Genomic DNA, 20,000 nt, shown 5'->3' with positions numbered 1-20,000 from the left:
TTTTTTGCCCAAGCGTCCAGTGGGGTTTCTGGTGCGCTCCGAAGTGGGGTTATTGGAGCGGCCCCTCTTTTTTTGTCCGAGCGTTTGGTGGGGTTGCGCGCCCTGGTGGGCACCATGGTGCGCACCAAGGAGCGCTCCGAAGTGTGCTCCAAGGTGCGGCGTGCACGAAGTCGGAGCCCGGTTTGCCCCGGGTGCGCACCTCGCGTGCACCTTCGCCGCGGTGGGCACCATGGCGTGCACGAAGTCGGAGCCCGGTTTGCCCCGGGTGCGCACCTCGCGTGCACCTTCGCCGGGGTGGGCACCTCGGCTGGGTTGCGCGCCCTGGTGCGCACCAAGGAGCGCTCCGAAGTGTGCTCCAAGGTGCGGCGTGCACGAAGTCGGAGCCCGGTTTGCCCCGGGTGCGCACCTCGCGTGCACCTTGGCGCGGTGGGCACCATGGCGTGCACGAAGTCGGAGCCCGGTTTGCCCCGGGTGCGCACCCCGCGTGCACCTTCGCCGGGGTGGGCACCTCGGCTGGGTTGCGCGCCCTGGTGCGCACCAAGGAGCGCTCCGAAGTGTGCTCCAAGGTGCGGCGTGCACGAAGTCGGAGCCCGGTTTGCCCCGGGTGCGCACCTCGCGTGCACCTTCGCCGCGGTGGGCACCTTGGCTGGGTTGGGCACCATTGAGCGCTCCGACGTGTGCTCCAAGGTGCGCACCATGGCCCTCCAAGGTGCGCAGCATGGCGTGCACGAAGTCGGAGCCCGGTTTGCCCCGGGTGCGCACCTCGCGTGCACCTTCGCCAGGGTGGGCACCTCGGTGCGCACACCTTCTCAATGTTTTCTTGCCTTTTCTGGAAATTGGTGAAGGCAGCGCATCAAAGGTGCGCACCTCGGTGTGCTCCGAGGTGCGAACCCGAGAGCGCTCCGAGGTGCCCACGAAGTCGAAAGTCGGGTTAATTGCATTGTTTTCCCCGGGTGCGCTCCGAGGTGCGCAACATCGGTGCGCACCAAGGAGGGCTCCGAAGTGTGCTCCAAGGTGCGCACGATTCGGAGCTCGGTTTGCCCGGGGTGCGCACACCTTGGCTGGGTTGCGCACCCTTTGTGCGCTCCAAGGTGCGCACGAAGTCGGAGCTCGGTTTGCCCCGGGTGCGCACCTTCGCCAGGGTGCGCACCTTGATGCGCACGCCTTGGCTGGGCTGCGCACCTTGGTGGGCGCCATGGTGCGCACCTTTCGTGCGCTCCAAGGTGCGCACGAAGTCGGAGCTCGGTTTGCCCCGGGTGCGCACCTTGGTGGGCGCCATGGTGCACTCCGAGGTGCCCAAGATTGGTGCGCACCAAGGAGCGCTCCGAAGTGCGCTCCAAGGTGCGCAGGTGCGCGCGAAGTCGAAAGTTGGGTTAATTGTCCGGTTTGCCTCGGGTGCGCACCTTGCGTGCACCTTCGCCAGGGTGGGCGCCTTGGTGCGCACACCTTGGCTGGGCTGCGCACCCGGGCGCGCACACCTTGGCACCCGCGTTTCCTTCATTTTAAATTTTTTTTTTTTACAATCTCTCAAGTGGGAAATTCTATAATCTCAACTTTTTTTGCCTTTTCAGGAAACTTTTGAATGGAGCGCATCATTGGTGCGCTCCGAAGTGTGCTCCAAGGTGCGCACCTCTGGTGTGCTCCAAAGCTCTCTCTAGCTGCGTGCACCTGCCCCGGCCGCGCACCCGGCCCCGCCCAGCTTCGCTCACCTGTCCCGGGCGTCTGGTGCGGAACCTTAGAGTAAGAAACATCACCGTGCACCTTGGCCAACGTGCGCGACTCGACCGAGCGCGCACTGGCCGAGGTGCACACCGATTTCACCTGGGTGCGCGCGCAGCACCTCGGGCGCACCGGGGTGCGCGCACAACGCCCGGGTTGCACCGTGGCCTGTGTGCTCGGGGCGCCTCGGGTGCGCGCTCGGTGTCGCCCCCGCGCGCGCGGTAGTGCGGGCAGCGCACCCCGGCCCGGCCCGGCCCCGACGAGAACGCAAACGGGCAAAAGGTTTATTCAAATAGCATTGCGACGCCCGGCGAAAAACTAAAAAAGGGTGCAACACCGGGACTTCCCGGGAGGTCACCCATCCCAGTACTACTCCGGCCCAAGCGCGCTTAACTGCGGAGTTCTGATGGGATCCGGTGCACTAACGCTGGTATGATCGCACCCGTTATGAGCTTGTCGCAGTGTGTACTTAGCAAACCGCGACCCACGTGCGAATCCACCCCGGCCACCCACCCCCGTCGAGGTGCACACCCTCCCTCGCGAAGTGCGCCCCGTTCGCCAAGTGTGAGCCCTGCCCGGGTGCGCGCACCTTGCTAGGGCGTCGGGTGTGCACCCGGCCCGGCCTACGTGCGTGCACCTGGACGGGGCGTCGTGTGCGTGCAGTGTCCCGTCTGCAACGCGGTGCCCACACACCACCTCGGGCGCAACGACCTGCGCTCACATGTGGGCCGAGTGCACCTTGGTGCATGTTCGGGGCGCCTCGGGTGCACGCTCGATCTTGCCCCGGTGCACCAAGGCGCTCGGTTTGCCCCGGGTGCGCACTTGGTGCAAGGTGGGCACCCAAAATAGGGATCAAGCACCAAAACACAAGTTTCGGGATGCAAAATGGGACCCAAGGACCACAAATGCGTTCCAAGACCCATGATGGGTCCACGAGAACAAAAATGTGTTCCGAGACTTAATAAACAAATATTGGGTTTTAGGAGAAGAAACATGCTCTGATGCCCAAAACGAGAATCGACCCCGAAAAGGCCACAGGCCAAAAGTGGGATGCGAGACAAAAAAAAATGGGACCCGAGGACCAAAATTGGGTTCCCAGGTCGAAGACAGGGCAACCGGACAAGAAACGACCTCTAAGGCTCGAAATGAGTCCCGACGACTAAAACTTGACAAGAAGCACCCATCAGGCACCCAACTCGACACCCATGGGATGCCGACCCACCCGGGCTTCCACCTAGCACACCTTGGCACCCACCCACCCTCGCACCCAACCTCGCACCCAACTTAGCACCTTTGAACCCACATTGGCACTCACCCTGACCCTGGCACCTTGGAACCCACATTGGCACTCACCTTGACCCTGGCACCCACCTTTGCACTCACCTTGGGACCCACCCTGGCTCCCACCTCGGCACCCACCCAGACACCCACCTTGGTTCCTTGGCACCCACCTTGGATCCTTGGCACCCACCCCGACACCCACCTTGGCACGCAACTTGGCTACTTGCCACCCACCTTGGCTCCTTGACGCCCACCCCGACAACCACCCCGTGACCTACCCTGGCTAGGGTTGGTGCACACCCACCCTGGTGCCCACCTTGGCACCCACCCCATGACCCACCTTGGCACGCACCTTAGTACCCACCCCGTTACCCACCCTAGGACCCACCCCGTGACCCACCTTGGCCAGGGTGGGTGCCTTGGTGCGCACAACTTGCCTGGGCTGCACACCAGGGCGGGCTCAAGATGGCACCCGCGTTCCGTTTTTTTCACTATCTTTCAAAACGGAAATTTTAAAATCTCGTTTTTTTTTTTTTTTTGCCTTTTCTGGAAATTAGTGAAGGCAGCGCATCAAAGGTGCGCAATGCTGGTGCGAACCCGGGAGCGCTCCGATGTGTGCTCCAAGGTGCGGCGTGCACGAAGTCCGAGCCCGGCTTGCCCCGGGTGCGCACCTCGCGTGCACCTTCGCCGGGGTGAGCACCTTGGCTGGGTTGCGCGCCCTGGTGCGCACCAAGGAGCGCTCTGAAGTGTGCTCCAAGGTGCGGCGTGCACGAAGTCGGAGCTCGGTTTGCCCCGGGTGTGCACCTCGGGTGCGCACCTCGCGTGCACCTTCGCTGCGGTGGGCACCTTGGCTGGGTTGCGCGCCTTGGTGGGCACCATGCAGTGCACGAAGTCGGAGCCCGGTTTGCCCCGGGCGCGCACCTCCGCCAGGGTGGGCACCTTGGTGCGCACAACTTGCCTGGGCTGCGCACCAGGAAGGGCTCAAGATGGCACCCGCGTTCCGTTTTTTTCACTATCTTTCAGAACGGAAATTTTAAAATATCGTTTTTTTTTGCCTTTTCTGGAAATTAGTGAAGGCAGCGCATCAAAGGTGCGCAACGCTGGTGCGAACCTGGGAGCGCTCCGATGTGTGCTCCAAGGTGCGGCGTGCACGAAGTCGGAGCCCGGTTTGCCCCGGGTGCGCCCTGGTGGGCACCATGGTGCGCACCAAGGAGCGCTCCGAAGTGTGCTCCAAGGTGCGGCCTGCACGAAGTCGGAGCCCGGTTTGCCCCGGGCGTGCACCGCGGGTGGGCACCTTGGTGCGCATGCCTTGCCTGGGCTGCGCACCAGGGCGGGCTCAAGATGGCACCCGCGTTCCGTTTTTTTCACTATCTTTCAAAACGGAAATTTTAAAATCTCATTTTTTTTTGCCTTTTCTGGAAATTAGTGAAGGCAGCGCATCAAAGGTGCGCACCTCGCTGCCCACCACGGTGCGCAACGCCGGTGGGCACCCGGGAGTGCTTCGAAGTGTGCTCCAAGGTGCTGCGTGCACGTTGTCGGAGCCCGGTTTGCCCCGGGTGCGCACCTCGCGTGCACCTTCGTCGGGGTGGGCACCTTGGCTGGGTTTGCCCCGGCTGCGCTCCGAAGCGGGGTTATTGGAGCGCCGCCTCTTTTTTTGTCGGAGCGTTTGGTGGGGTTTCTCGCATTGGCTCTTCCCAGGCCCGGTTGCCACCCTGGCGCGCACGAAGTCGGAAGTAGGGTTAATTGCCCGGGTGCGCACCTTTGCCAGGGTGGGCACCTTACCTGGGCTGTGCACCCGGGCGGGCTCAAGATGGCACCCGCGTTCCGTTTTTTTCACTATCTTTCAAAACGGAAATTTTAAAATCTCCTCTTTTTTTTGCCTTTTCTGGAAATTAGTGAAGGCAGCGCATCAAAGGTGCGCACCTCGCTGCCCACCTTGGTGTGCTCTGAGGTGCGCACCCGGGAGCGCTACGAAGTGTGCTCCAAGGTGCGGCGTGCACGTTGTCGGAGCCCGGTTTGCCCCGGGTGCGCACCTCGCCTGCACCTTGGCCGGGGTGGGCACCCTGGCTGGGTTTGCCCAGGGTGCGCTCCGAAGCGGGGTTACTGGAGCGCCCCCTCTTTTTTTGTCAGAGCGTTTGGTGGGGTTTCTCGCATTGGCTCTTCCCAGGCCCGGTTGTTGGGTGCGCTCCCACCCTGGCGCGCGCGAAGTTGGAAGTTGGGTTAATTGCCCGGGCGCGCACCTTCGCCAGGGTGGGCACCTTGGTGCGCACACCTTGGCTGGGCTGCGCACCAGGGCGGGCTCAAGATGGCACCAGCATTCCCTTTTTCTCACTATCTTTCAAAACGGAAATTTTAAAATCTCGTTTTCTTTTGCCTTTTATGGAAATTAGTGAAGGCATCGCATCAAAGGTGCGCACCTCGCTGCCCACCTTGGTGTGCTCCGAGGTGCCCACCACGGTGCGCTCCGAGGTGCCCACCACGGTGCGCAACGCCGGTGCGAACCCGGGAGCGCCCCGATGTGTGCTCCAAGGTGCGGCGTGCACGAAGCCGGACCCCGGTTTGCCCCGGGTGCGCACCTCGCGTGCACCTTGGTGCGCACACCTTGGCTGGGTTGCGCGGCCTGGTGGGCACCATGGTGCGCACCAAGGAGCGCTCCGAAGTGTGCTCCAAGGTGCGGCGTGCACGAAGTCCTAGCCCGGTTTGCCCCGGGTGCGCACCTTCGCCGCGGTGGGCACCATGGCGTGCACGAAGTCGGAGCCCGGTTTGCCCCGGGTGCGCACCTCGCGTGCACCTTCGCCGGGGTGGGCACCTCGGCTGGGTTGCGCGCCCTGGTGCGCACCAAGGAGCGCTCCGAAGTGTGCTCCAAGGTGCGGCGTGCACGAAGTCGGAGCCCGGTTTGCCCCGGGTGCGCACCTTCGCCGCGGTGGGCACCCTGGTGCGCACCATGGCGTGCACGAAGTCGGAGCCCGGTTTGCCCCGGGTGCGCACCTCGCGTGCACCTTCGGCGGGGTTGCGCGCCCTGGTGCGCACCAAGGAGCGCTCCGAAGTGTGCTCCAAGGTGCGGCGTGCACGAAGTCGGAGCCCGGTTTGCCCCGGGTGCGCACCTCGCGTGCACCTTCGGCGGGGTTGCGCGCCCTGGTGGGCACCATGGTGCGCACCAAGGAGCGCTCCGAAGTGTGCTCCAAGGTGCGGCGTGCACGAAGTCGGAGCCCGGTTTGCCCCGGGTGCGCACCTCGCGTGCACCTTCGCCGCGGTGGGCACCATGGCGTGCACGAAGTCGGAGCCCGGTTTGCCCCGGGTGCGCACCTCGCGTGCACCTTCGCCGGGGTGGGCACCTCGGCTGGGTTGCGCGCCCTGGTGCGCACCAAGGAGCGCTCCGAAGTGTGCTCCAAGGTGCGGCGTGCACGAAGTCGGAGCCCGGTTTGCCCCGGGTGCGCACCTCGCGTGCACCTTCGCCGCGGTGGGCACCATGGCGTGCACGAAGTCGGAGCCCGGTTTGCCTCGGGTGCGCACCCCGCGTGCACCTTCGCCGGGGTGGGCACCTCGGCTGGGTTGCGCGCCCTGGTGCGCACCAAGGAGCGCTCCGAAGTGTGCTCCAAGGTGCGGCGTGCACGAAGTCGGAGCCCGGTTTGCCCCGGGTGCGCACCTCGCGTGCACCTTCGCCGCGGTGGGCACCTTGGCTGGGTTGGGCACCATTGAGCGCTCCGAAGTGTGCTCCAAGGTGCGCACCATGGCCCTCCAAGGTGCGCAGCATGGCGTGCACGAAGTCGGAGCCCGGTTTGCCCCGGGTGCGCACCTCGCGTGCACCTTCGCCAGGGTGGGCACCTCGGTGCGCACACCTTCTCAATGTTTTCTTGCCTTTTCTGGAAATTGGTGAAGGCAGCGCATCAAAGGTGCGCACCTCGGTGTGCTCCGAGGTGCGAACCCGAGAGCGCTCCGAGGTGCCCACGAAGTCGAAAGTCGGGTTAATTGCATTGTTTTCCCCGGGTGCGCTCCGAGGTGCGCAACATCGGTGCGCACCAAGGAGGGCTCCGAAGTGTGCTCCAAGGTGCGCACGATTCGGAGCTCGGTTTGCCCGGGGTGCGCACACCTTGGCTGGGTTGCGCACCCTTTGTGCGCTCCAAGGTGCGCACGAAGTCGGAGCTCGGTTTGCCCCGGGTGCGCACCTTCGCCAGGGTGCGCACCTTGATGCGCACGCCTTGGCTGGGCTGCGCACCTTGGTGGGCGCCATGGTGCGCACCTTTCGTGCGCTCCAAGGTGCGCACGAAGTCGGAGCTCGGTTTGCCCCGGGTGCGCACCTTGGTGGGCGCCATGGTGCACTCCGAGGTGCCCAAGATTGGTGCGCAACAAGGAGCGCTCCGAAGTGCGCTCCAAGGTGCGCAGGTGCGCGCGAAGTCGAAAGTTGGGTTAATTGTCCGGTTTGCCTCGGGTGCGCACCTTGCGTGCACCTTCGCCAGGGTGGGCGCCTTGGTGCGCACACCTTGGCTGGGCTGCGCACCCGGGCGCGCACACCTTGGCACCCGCGTTTCCTTCATTTTAAATTTTTTTTTTTTACAATCTCTCAAGTGGGAAATTCTATAATCTCAACTTTTTTTGCCTTTTCAGGAAACTTTTGAATGGAGCGCATCATTGGTGCGCTCCGAAGTGTGCTCCAAGGTGCGCACCTCTGGTGTGCTCCAAAGCTCTCTCCAGCTGCGTGCACCTGCCCCGGCCGCGCACCCGGCCCCGCCCAGCTTCGCTCACCTGTCCCGGGCGTCTGGTGCGGAACCTTAGAGTAAGAAACATCACCGTGCACCTTGGCCAACGTGCGCGACTCGACCGAGCGCGCACTGGCCGAGGTGCACACCGATTTCACCTGGGTGCGCGCGCAGCACCTCGGGCGCACCGGGGTGCGCGCACAACGCCCGGGTTGCACCGTGGCCTGTGTGCTCGGGGCGCCTCGGGTGCGCGCTCGGTGTCGCCCCCGCGCGCGCGGTAGTGCGGGCAGCGCACCCCGGCCCGGCCCGGCCCCGACGAGAACGCAAACGGGCAAAAGGTTTATTCAAATAGCATTGCGACGCCCGGCGAAAAACTAAGAAAGGGTGCAACACCGGGACTTCCCGGGAGGTCACCCATCCCAGTACTACTCCGGCCCAAGCGCGCTTAACTGCGGAGTTCTGATGGGATCCGGTGCACTAACGCTGGTATGATCGCACCCGTTATGAGCTTGTCGCAGTGTGTACTTAGCAAACCGCGACCCACGTGCGAATCCACCCCGGCCACCCACCCCCGTCGAGGTGCACACCCTCCCTCGCGAAGTGCGCCCCGTTCGCCAAGTGTGAGCCCTGCCCGGGTGCGCGCACCTTGCTAGGGCGTCGGGTGTGCACCCGGCCCGGCCTACGTGCGTGCACCTGGACGGGGCGTCGTGTGCGTGCAGTGTCCCGTCTGCAACGCGGTGCCCACACACCACCTCGGGCGCAACGACCTGCGCTCACATGTGGGCCGAGTGCACCTTGGTGCATGTTCGGGGCGCCTCGGGTGCACGCTCGATCTTGCCCCGGTGCACCAAGGCGCTCGGTTTGCCCCGGGTGCGCACTTGGTGCAAGGTGGGCACCCAAAATAGGGATCAAGCACCAAAACACAAGTTTCGGGATGCAAAATGGGACCCAAGGACCACAAATGCGTTCCAAGACCCATGATGGGTCCACGAGAACAAAAATGTGTTCCGAGACTTAATAAACAAATATTGGGTTTTAGGAGAAGAAACATGCTCTGATGCCCAAAACGAGAATCGACCCCGAAAAGGCCACAGGCCAAAAGTGGGATGCGAGACAAAAAAAAATGGGACCCGAGGACCAAAATTGGGTTCCCAGGTCGAAGACAGGGCAACCGGACAAGAAACGACCTCTAAGGCTCGAAATGAGTCCCGACGACTAAAACTTGACAAGAAGCACCCATCAGGCACCCAACTCGACACCCATGGGATGCCGACCCACCCGGGCTTCCACCTAGCACACCTTGGCACCCACCCACCCTCGCACCCAACCTCGCACCCAACTTAGCACCTTTGAACCCACATTGGCACTCACCCTGACCCTGGCACCTTGGAACCCACATTGGCACTCACCTTGACCCTGGCACCCACCTTTGCACTCACCTTGGGACCCACCCTGGCTCCCACCTCGGCACCCACCCAGACACCCACCTTGGTTCCTTGGCACCCACCTTGGATCCTTGGCACCCACCCCGACACCCACCTTGGCACGCAACTTGGCTACTTGCCACCCACCTTGGCTCCTTGACGCCCACCCCGACAACCACCCCGTGACCTACCCTGGCTAGGGTTGGTGCACACCCACCCTGGTGCCCACCTTGGCACCCACCCCATGACCCACCTTGGCACGCACCTTAGTACCCACCCTGTTACCCACCCTAGGACCCACCCCGTGACCCACCTTGGCCAGGGTGGGTGCACCCACCCTGGTGCCCACCTTGGCACCCACCCATCCTAGCACCCAGCCTGTGACCGGGCTTGGAACCCAACCTTGCACCCGTCTTGGCCAGTGTGGGTGCGCACCCATCCTGGCACCCACGTTGTGACACACCCTTTAACCCACGCACCCTAGCAGCCACGTTGGCACCCACCTTGGAACACAACCTAGCAACTTGGCACCCACCCCGTGACCCACCTTGGCATCCACCATAGCAGTCGCCCACTTGGCACCCACCTTGGAACCCAAGTTGGCACCCACCTCGGCACCCACCTTGACACTTGTGGACCCACCTTGCCACTCACCCTAGCATCGACCCATCCTAGCACCCACCCTGGCACCTTTGCACCCTAGCACTCACCCATCCTAGCACCTAACCTGTGACCCACCTTGACACTCACCCTCGCACCCACCTTGGAACCCAACCTAGCACCCACCCACCCTGACACCAACCCTAGCACCTACCCACCCTTGCACCCACCCTGTGACCCATCTTGGCACCCACCCATCCTACCACTCAACCTATCACCCACCTTCTCACCCACCTTGGCATCCACCTTAGCACCCACCCACACTGGCACCTTGGCACCCACCTCGGGCAAGGTGGGTGCACACCCACCCTGACACCCAATTTAGAACCAACCGAGCATGTTACCCACCTTGGCACCCACATTGCAGCCCACCCTAGTACCCACCCTATGACCCACATTGGCATCCACACCCTAGCACCCAGGCACCTCGACACCCGCCTTGACACGCACCCTAGCACTAAACCTGTGACCCACCTTGGAACTCACCCTAGAACCCACCCACCCTGTGAACCACCTTGGCATCCACCTTAGCACCCACCCACCTTGGCACCCACTCTAGCACTCACCCATCCTAACACCCAACTTGTTACCCACCTTGGCACCCGCCCTCGCGTCCACCTTGAAACCCACCCTAGCACCCACCCACGCAGGAGCCCACCTTGGCACCCAACCTAACACCCACGCATCCTGGCACCCAACTTGTGACCCACCTTGGAACCCACCCTAGTACCCACCTTTGAACCCACTATATCACCAACCCACCTTGGCACCCACCCTATGACCCTCTTTGGAATCCACCCTAGCACGCACCCACCCTGGCACCCACCATGGAGCGCACCCTAGCACCCACCCACCTCGGCACGCACCTCAACACCCACCTTGGTGTGCGCACTGCGCCAACCTCTCAAAGACCCTATGTGGTGCGCTCCAAAGTGTACACCTTTGGTGCGCTCCAAGGTGCGCACCTTTGGTGCACACCGAGGTGCACACCAAAGTGTGCACCGAGGTGAGCACCAAAGTGCACTCCAAGGTGCACACCAAGGCGTGCACCTTTGGTGCGGTCAATGCAAACGAATTCGGAAGTTGGGGTCGATGTCCTAATCGCTGCTGCAGACTACACGTATGAGAATCGGACAAATAGCTTTATATAGGGGAGGTGTTGCGTTTGATGGGTCGACTCCCCTGGTTGTGTGCACTGCACCAACTTCAAAGACCCTGTCTTGTTTAAGAAGTCAAAAGTTGGGGTGGATGTCCTAATCATTGCTGCAGTCTACGCATGTATGAGAATCAGACAAATAGCTTATATAGGGGAGGTGTTGCATTCGGTGGGTTGACTCCCCTGGTTGTGCGCACTGCGCCAACCTCAAAGACCCCGCATAGCAGAAGAAGTCGGAAGTCGGATTTTGGTGAGCACCAAGGCGTGCACCTTTGGTGCGGTCAACGCAGACGAATTCAGAAGTTGGGGTGGATGTCCTAATCGTTGTTGCAGGCTACACATGTATGAGAATCAGACAAATAGCTTATATAGGGGAGGTGTTGGGTTTGATGGGTCAACTCCCTTGGTTGTGCGCATTACGCCAACCTCAAAGACCTTGTTTTCGTTAAGAAGTCAAAAGTTGGGGTCAATGTCCTAATGGCTCCTGTAGGCTACACATGTATGAGAATCGGACAAATAGCTTATATAGGGGAGGTGTTGGGTTTGATGGGTCGACTCCCCTGGTTGTGCACATTACGTCAACCTCAAAGACCTTGTTTTCGTTAAGAAGTCAAAAGTTGGGGTCGATGTCCTAATTGCTCCTGTAGACTACACATGTATGAGAATCAGACAAATAGCTTATATAGGGGAGGTGTTGGGTTTGATGGGTTGACTCCCCTAGTTGTTCGCATTACACCAACCTCAAAGACCTTGTTTTCGTTTAGAAGCCGAAAGTTGGGGTCGATGTCCTAATTGCTCCTGCAGGCTACGCATGTATGAGAATCAGACAAATAGCTTATATAGGGGAGGTGTTGGGTTTGATGGGTCGACTCCCCTGGTTGTGCGCATTGCGCCAACCTCAAAGACCCTGCATTGCGGATGAAGTCGAAAGTCAGAGTTTGGTGTGCTACAAGGTGTGGTCGAAGGTGCTCACCTAGGTGTGCACCTTTGGAGCGCAGGAAAAGTGCCCTCCAAAAGTGCGCACCTTTGGAGTGCACAAAAGTGCCCTCCAAAAGTGCGCACCTTTGGAGCGCACAAAAGTGCCCTCCAAAAAGTGCCCTCCAAAAGTGCGCACCTTTGGAGCGCACAAAAGTGCCCTCCAAAAAGTGCCCTCCAAAAGTGCGCACCTTTGGAGTGCAGAAAAGTGCCCTCCAAAAAGTGCCCTCCAAAAGTGTGCACCTTTGGAGTGCACAAAAGTGCCCTCCAAAAGTGCGCACCTTTGGAGCGCAGAAAAGTGCCCTCCAAAAAGTGCCCTCCAAAAGTGCGCACCTTTGGAGCGCAGAAAAGTGCCCTCCAAAAAGTGCCCTCCAAAAGTGCGCACCTTTGGAGCGCAGAAAAGTGCCCTCCAAAAAGTGCCCTCCAAAAGTGCGCACCTTTGGAGCGCAGAAAAGTGCCCTCCAAAAAGTGCCCTCCAAAAGTGCGCACCTTTGGAGCGCACAAAAGTGCCCTCCAAAAAGTGCCCTCCAAAAGTGCGCACCTTTGGAGCGCACAAAAGTGCCCTCCAAAAGTGCGCACCTTTGGAGCGCACAAAAGTGCCCTCCAAAAGTGCGCACTTTTGGTGCGCACCAAGGCGCTGGTTCGGTCGTTGCAGGCGAGTTCGGAAGTTGGGGTCGATGTCCTGAGCGGAGGTGCAAACTACACAGGTGTCGGAATCGGACAAATAGCTTATATAGGGGAGGTGTATGCTTCGATGGGTCGACTCCCCAGGTTGAGCGCACCGCGCCAACCTCAAAGACCCTACGGTATGGATGAAGTCGGAAGTTGGGTCCGATGACCGATTCGATTAGTAGGTATGCTCATGAGGTCGGAATTTGGGTCCGATGACCTGCCATGTGCAGGAAGGCGAATGTTGGCACTGTGCGTTGCAAGGTGCACACCAAGGTGCTGGTGCGGTCTTTTTAGTCGAGTTCGGAAGTTGGGGTCGATGTCCTGATCGGAGGTGCAAGCTACACAGGTGTGGGAATCGGACAAATAGCTTATATAGGGGAGGTGTATGCTTCGTTGGGTCGACTCCCCGGGTTGAGCGCACCGCGCCAACCTCAAAGACCCTACGGTATGGATGAAGTCGGAAGTTGGGTCCGATGACCGATTCGATATGTAGGCATACTCGCGAGGTCGGAATTTGGGTCCGATGACCTGCCATGTGCAGGAAGGCGAATGTTGGCACTGTGCGTTGCAAGGTGCGCACCAAGGCGCTGGTTCGGTCGTTGCAGGCGAGTTCGGAAGTTGGGGTCGATGTCCTGATCGGAGGTGCAAACTACACAGGTGTGGGAATCGGACAAATAGCTTATATAGGGGAGGTGTATGCTTCGTTGGGTCGACTCCCCGGGTTGAGCGCACCGCGCCAACCTCAAAGACCCTACGGTATGGATGAAGTCGGAAGTTGTGTCCGATGACCGATTCGATATGTAGGCATACTCGCGAGGTCGGAATTTGGGTCCGATGACCTGCCATGTGCAGGAAGGCGAATGTTGGGACTGTGCGTCGCAAGGTGCGCACCAAGGCGCTGGTGCCGTCGTTGCAGTCGAGTTCGGAAGTTGGGGTCGATGTCCTGGTCAGAGGTGCAAACTACACAGGTGTGGGAATCGGACAAATAGCTTATATAGGGGAGGTGTATGCTTCGATGGGTCGACTCCCCGGGTTGAGCGCACCGCGCCAACCTCAAAGACCCTACAGTATGGATGAAGTCGGAAGTTGGGTCCGATGACCGATTCGATACGTAGGCATATTGGCGAGGTCTGAATTTGTGTCCGATGACCTGCCATGCGCAGGAAGGCGGAATTTGGGTCCGATGACCGAGTTGATGGCGTGCCATGCGCAGAAAGGCGGAATTTGGGTCCGATGACCGAGTTGATGTTGATGGCCCGCCATGCACAGGAAGGCGGAATTTGGGTCCGATGACCGATTTGAAGGCGTGCCATGCGCAGAAAGGCGGAGTTTGGGTCCGATGACCGAGTTGATATTGATGGCCCGCCATGCGCAGGAAGGCGGAATTTGGGTCCGATGACCTGACATACGCATGGAGTCCGACTCGGGGGCCGATGTTCGATTCGATGACTTGCATTGTGGGTAAAGTCGGAAGTTGTGGTCTTTGACCCGATTCGATGACCAGACTTCGGCTGCTTGAGAATCGGACAAATAACTTATATAGGGGAGGTAGTGTTCTCGAGCATCCTCCCCCCGTGCCCGTTTATGTCGATTGATGCTGGTGCTCGACTGGTTGGAGCGCTCGGATGCAAAAATCTTGCACCAGGATTTATCGATTGTGATGGACACGGCAAGTCTCCTGATTGCTATGCAGGAGCTCATCGTGAATCTCTATGCGGCCTTGGTATGGACTCGACCTGCGGAATGGTTCGGCAATGGTAGTCGCTCCAACACGTCCTTGCAATGGCCACAGAGGTGATTCGACTAGAGCTCCAGTCTAGCTTTTGGGTTGCTTGGCGGACTGGTATAGCCGCGATCGAGTTCCGGCCATGAACGTTTTAGATAGCTCTTGGGCTTTCTGGGACGGAAGTCGGAAGTTTGGGCTGTTGTCCGATTTGATGACCATTCTTCGGATGTGTGAGAATCGGACAAATAACTTATATAGGGGACTGTGTTGTCTCACGCAGCCCCCTCCGTGCCCCTCTATCTCGACCGATGTTGGTGCTTGAAAGGGTTGGGATCGCTCGAATTTATAAACGTGCACCACCATTTGTCGAGTGTGAGGGACGCGGCAGGTCTCCTAAATGCTATACGGGCGCTCTCTGAGAATCTCTATCCGGCCTCGACACAGACTAGTCTTGCTGAATGGTTTGGCACTGGTAGTCGATCCAACACGTCGTTGTTGTGGCCGCCTAGGCGATTCGATTCGAGCCCCCGTCTAGCTTTTGGGTTGCTTGGCGGATTTTGCCCTATCCGCAAGTGAGCTCGGTCCCTAAACGTTCGAGAAACCCGATTGCTATGCGCCGACTCTCTTTCTTGCGAGCCTCCATCTAGCTTTTGGGTCTCTACGGAACGGAAGTCGGAATCTGGGACCGTTGTTTGATTCGACGAGGCAGACTACGGTTGTGCGAGAATCGGACAAATAACTTATATAGGGGAGGTGTTGACTGGAGCATTCTCCCCCGTGCCCCTCTAACTCGACCAATGCTGGCGCTCGAACGGTGGTAGCGCTCGGATTTTCGTTGAGCGCCAGCATTGGTCGATTTAGAGGGGCATGCGAGATTCCCGAATGCTATGCGAGGGCTCTAACGGAAATGTCTATTGGTTTCGGTATGGATGCAATTGCGAGTGGTTCGGCAAAGGTAGTCGTTCCGATGCGTCCATGTCGTGGCCAAATCGATAATTCGATTTGAGCCCTCGTATAGCATTTGGGTCTCTCGATGTGATTCCGCATTCCAGTCCCTTTGGGCACTGCTTGAGCCGCATCCCAGGGGGTTCCCTTCCCAATAATCTGCCTCGCAACCCGATTGCTATGCGGTGAGGCTCCTCGGCCGCCTCGGAACTATCTGTGTATCAGACGCATCGCGGGATAAGGGGTTGGCAACGGTAGTCGCCCCAAGCGCGTCCGATGCTTGGACCATTCCGAGGCGGCCCTGAAGCCTCTTCCGTCTAGCCGTTGGGTCCTTCTCGCCGCATCCCTTGCCTCGCACCCCGATTGCTATGCGGTGAGGCTCCTCGGCCGCCTTGGAACTATCTGTGTATCAGACGCATCGCGGGATAAGGGGTTGTCACTGGTAGTCGCCCCAAGCGCGTCCGATGCTTGGACCATTCCGAGGCGGCCCTGAAGCCTCTTCCGTCTAGCCGTTGGGTCCTTCTCGCCGCATCCCTCGACTCGCACCCCGATTGCTATGCGGTGAGGCTCCTCGGCCGCCTTGGAACTATCTGTGTATCGGACGCGTCGCGGGATAAGGGGTTGTCACTGGTAGTCGCCCCAAGCGCGTCCGATGCTTGGACCATTCCGAGGCGGCCCTGAAGCCTCTTCCGTCTAGCCGTTGGGTCCTTCTCGCCGCATCCCTCGCCTCGCACCCCGATTGCTATGCGGTGAGGCTCCTCGGCCGCCTTGGAACTATCTGTGTATCGGACGCGTCGCGGGATAAGGGGTTGTCACTGGTAGTCGCCCCAAGCGCGTGCGATGCATGGACCATTCCCAGGCGGCCCTGAAGCCTCTTCCGTCTAGCCGTTGGGTCCTTCTCGCCGCATCCCTCGCCTCGCACCCCGATTGCTATGCGGTGAGGCTCCTCGGCCGCCTTGGAACTATCTGTGTATCGGACGCGTCGCGGGATAAGGGGTTGTCACTGGTAGTCGCCCCAAGCGCGTCCGATGCTTGGACCATTCCGAGGCGGCCCTGAAGCCTCTTCCGTCTAGCCGTTGGGTCCTTCTCGCCGCATCCCTCGCCTCGCACCCCGATTGCTATGCGGTGAGGCTCCTCGGCCGCCTTGGAACTATCTGTGTATCGGACGCGTCGCGGGATAAGGGGTTGTCACTGGTAGTCGCCCCAAGCGCGTCCGATGCTTGGACCATTCCGAGGCGGCCCTGAAGCCTCTTCCGTCTAGCCGTTGGGTCCTTCTCGCCGCATCCCTCGCCTCGCACCCCGATTGCTATGCGGTGAGGCTCCTCGGCCGCCTTGGAACTATCTGTGTATCGGACGCATCGCGGGATAAGGGGTTGTCACTGGTAGTCGCCCCAAGCGCGTCCGATGCTTGGACCATTCCGAGGCGGCCCTGAAGCCTCTTCCGTCTAGCCGTTGGGTCCTTCTCGCCGCATCCCTCGCCTCGCACCCCGATTGCTATGCGGTGAGGCTCCTCGGCCGCCTTGGAACTATCTGTGTATCGGACGCGTCGCGGGATAAGGGGTTGTCACTGGTAGTCGCCCCAAGCGCGTCCGATGCTTGGACCATTCCGAGGCGGCCCTGAAGCCTCTTCCGTCTAGCCGTTGGGTCCTTCTCGCCGCATCCCTCGCCTCGCACCCCGATTGCTATGCGGTGAGGCTCCTCGGCCGCCTTGGAACTATCTGTGTATCGGACGCGTCGCGGGATAAGGGGTTGTCACTGGTAGTCGCCCCAAGCGCGTCCGATGCTTGGACCATTCCGAGGCGGACCTGAAGCCTCTTCCGTCTAGCCGTTGGGTCCTTCTCGCCGCATCCCTCGCCTCGCACCCCGATTGCTATGCGGTGAGGCTCCTCGGCCGCCTTGGAACTATCTGTGTATCGGACGCGTCGCGGGATAAGGGGTTGTCACTGGTAGTCGCCCCAAGCGCGTCCGATGCTTGGACCATTCCGAGGCGGCCCTGAAGCCTCTTCCGTCTAGCCGTTGGGTCCTTCTCGCCGCATCCCTCGCCTCGCACCCCGATTGCTATGCGGTGAGGCTCCTCGGCCGCCTTGGAACTATCTGTGTATCGGACGCGTCGCGGGATAAGGGGTTGTCACTGGTAGTCGCCCCAAGCGCGTCCGATGCTTGGACCATTCCGAGGCGGCCCTGAAGCCTCTTCCGTCTAGCCGTTGGGTCCTTCTCGCCGCATCCCTCGCCTCGCACCCCGATTGCTATGCGGTGAGGCTCCTCGGCCGCCTTGGAACTATCTGTGTATCGGACGCATCGCGGGATAAGGGGTTGTCACTGGTAGTCGCCCCAAGCGCGTCTGATGCTTGGACCATTCCGAGGCGGCCCTGAAGCCTCTTCCGTCTAGCCGTTGGGTCCTTCTCGCCGCATCCCTCGCCTCGCACCCCGATTGCTATGCGGTGAGGCTCCTCGGCCGCCTTGGAACTATCTGTGTATCGGACGCGTCGCGGGATAAGGGGTTGTCACTGGTAGTCGCCCCAAGCGCGTCCGATGCTTGGACCATTCCGAGGCGGACCTGAAGCCTCTTCCGTCTAGCCGTTGGGTCCTTCTCGCCGCATCCCTCGCCTCGCACCCCGATTGCTATGCGGTGAGGCTCCTCGGCCGCCTTGGAACTATCTGTGTATCGGACGCGTCGCGGGATAAGGGGTTGTCACTGGTAGTCGCCCCAAGCGCGTCCGATGCTTGGACCATTCTGAGGCGGCCCTGAAGCCTCTTCCGTCTAGCCGTTGGGTCCTTCTCGCCGCATCCCTCGCCTCGCACCCCGATTGCTATGCGGTGAGGCTCCTCGGCCGCCTTGGAACTATCTGTGTATCGGACGCGTCGCGGGATAAGGGGTTGTCACTGGTAGTCGCCGCAAGCGCGTCCGATGCTTGGACCATTCCGAGGCGGACCTGAAGCCTCTTCCCTCTAGCCGTTGGGGCTTTCTCGCCGCATCCCTCGCCTCGCACCCCGATTGCTATTCGGTGAGGCTCCTCGGCCGCCTTGGAACTATCTGTGTATCGGACGCATCGCGGGATAAGGGGTTGGCAGTGGTAGTCGCCCCAAGCGCGTCCGATGCTTGGACCATTCCGAGGCGGCCCTGCAGCCTCTTCCGTCTAGCCGTTGGGGCCATCTCGCTGCATCCCCCACCTCGCACCACGATTGCTATGCGGTGAGGCTCCTTGGCCGCCTCGGAACTATCTGTGTATCGGACGCATCGCGGGATAAGGGGTTGTCACTGGTAGTCGCCCCAAGCGCGTCCGATGCTTGGACTATTCCGAGGCGGCCCTGCAGCCTCTTCCGTCTAGCCGTTGGGGCCATCTCGCCGCATCCCCCAGCTCCTCGGCCGCCTCGGAACTATCTGTGTATCGGACGCATCGCGGGATAAGGGGTTGGCAGTGGTAGTCGCCCCAAGCGCGTTCGATGCTTGGACTATTCCGAGGCGGCCCCGCAGCCTCTTCCGTCTACCCTTTGGGGCCATCTCGCCGCATCCCTCGCCTCGCACCCCGATTGCTATGCGGTGAGGCTCCTCGGCCGCCTGGGAACTATCTTCGTATCGGATGCATCGCGGGATAAGGGGTTGTCACTGGTAGTCGCCCCAAGCGCGTCCGATGCTTGGACTATTCCGAGGCGGCCCTGTGGCCTCTTCCGTCTAGCCGTTGGGGCCATCTCGCCGCATCCCTCACCTCGCACCCCCATTGCTATGCGGTGAGGCTCCTCGGCCGCCTTGGAACTGTCTTCGTATCGGAAGCATCGCGGGATAAGGGGTTGTCACTGGTAGTCGCCCCAAGCGCGTCCGATGCTTGGACTATTCCGAGGCGGCCCTGCAGCCTCTTCCGTCTAGCCGTTGGGGCCATCTCGCCGCATCCCCCACCTCGCACCCGGATTGCTATGCGGTGAGGCTCCTCGGCCGCCTTGGAACTATCTTCGTATCGGACGCATCGCGGGATAAGGGGTTGTCACTGGTAGTCGCCCCAAGCGCGTCCGATGCTTGGACTATTCCGACGCGGCCCTGTGGCCTCTTCCGTCTAGCCGTTGGGGCCATCTCGCCGCATCCCCCACCTCGCACCCCGATTGCTATGCGGTGAGGCTCCTCGGCCGCCTTGGAACCATCTTCGTATCGGACGCATCGCGGGATGAGGGGTTGTCACTGGTAGTCGCCCCAAGCGCGTCCGATGCTTGGACCATTCCGAGGCGGCCCTGAAGCCTCTTCCGTCTAGCCGTTGGGGCCTTCCCGCCCCATCCCTCGCCTCGCACCCCCGATTGCTATGCGGTGAGGCTCCTCGGCCGCCTTGGAACCATCTGTGTATCGGACGCATCGCGGGATAAGGGGTTGGCACTGGTAGTCGCCCCAAGCGCGTCCGATGCTTGGAGCATTCCGAGGTGGCCCTGAAGCCTCTTCCGTCTAGCCGTTGGGGCCTTCCCGCCCCATCCCTCGCCTCGCACCCCGATTGATATGCGGTGAGGCTCCTCGGCCGCCTTGGAACTATCTGTGTATCGGACGCATCGCGGGATAAGGGGTTGGCACTGGTAGTCGTCCCAATCGCGTCCGATGCTTGGACCATTCCGAGGCGGCCCTGCAGCCTCTTCCGTTTAGCCGTCGGGGCCTTCCCGCCGCATCCCTCGCCTCGCATCCCGATTCCTATGCGGTGAGTCTTCTCGGCCGCCGCGGAACTATACCTGTTATTGCTACTGCATCCTTCGGCTGGTAACCTCCTCTGCCG

The 20,000-nt window shown here is 60.9% G+C and overlaps 2 non-coding genes across 2 annotated transcripts; both read right to left on the bottom strand.

The window, feature by feature from the left end:
- Window positions 1-2,044: 2,044 nt before the first annotated feature.
- LOC131869084 (5S ribosomal RNA) lies at window positions 2,045-2,163 on the bottom strand. The gene has a single exon (XR_009367479.1). It is a non-coding gene; the product is annotated as a 5S ribosomal RNA (ribosomal RNA).
- Window positions 2,164-8,078: 5,915 nt separating this feature from the next.
- Window positions 8,079-8,197, bottom strand: LOC131869083 (5S ribosomal RNA). Its single transcript, XR_009367478.1, has one exon. It is a non-coding gene; the product is annotated as a 5S ribosomal RNA (ribosomal RNA).
- Window positions 8,198-20,000: the final 11,803 nt, after the last annotated feature.

Source organism: Cryptomeria japonica, unplaced genomic scaffold, assembly GCF_030272615.1.
Source record: "Cryptomeria japonica unplaced genomic scaffold, Sugi_1.0 HiC_scaffold_234, whole genome shotgun sequence".
Taxonomy (NCBI): domain Eukaryota; kingdom Viridiplantae; phylum Streptophyta; class Pinopsida; order Cupressales; family Cupressaceae; genus Cryptomeria; species Cryptomeria japonica.
The sequence above is the reverse complement of the archived record's forward strand: the minus strand, read 5'-3'. Positions and strand labels throughout refer to the sequence as shown.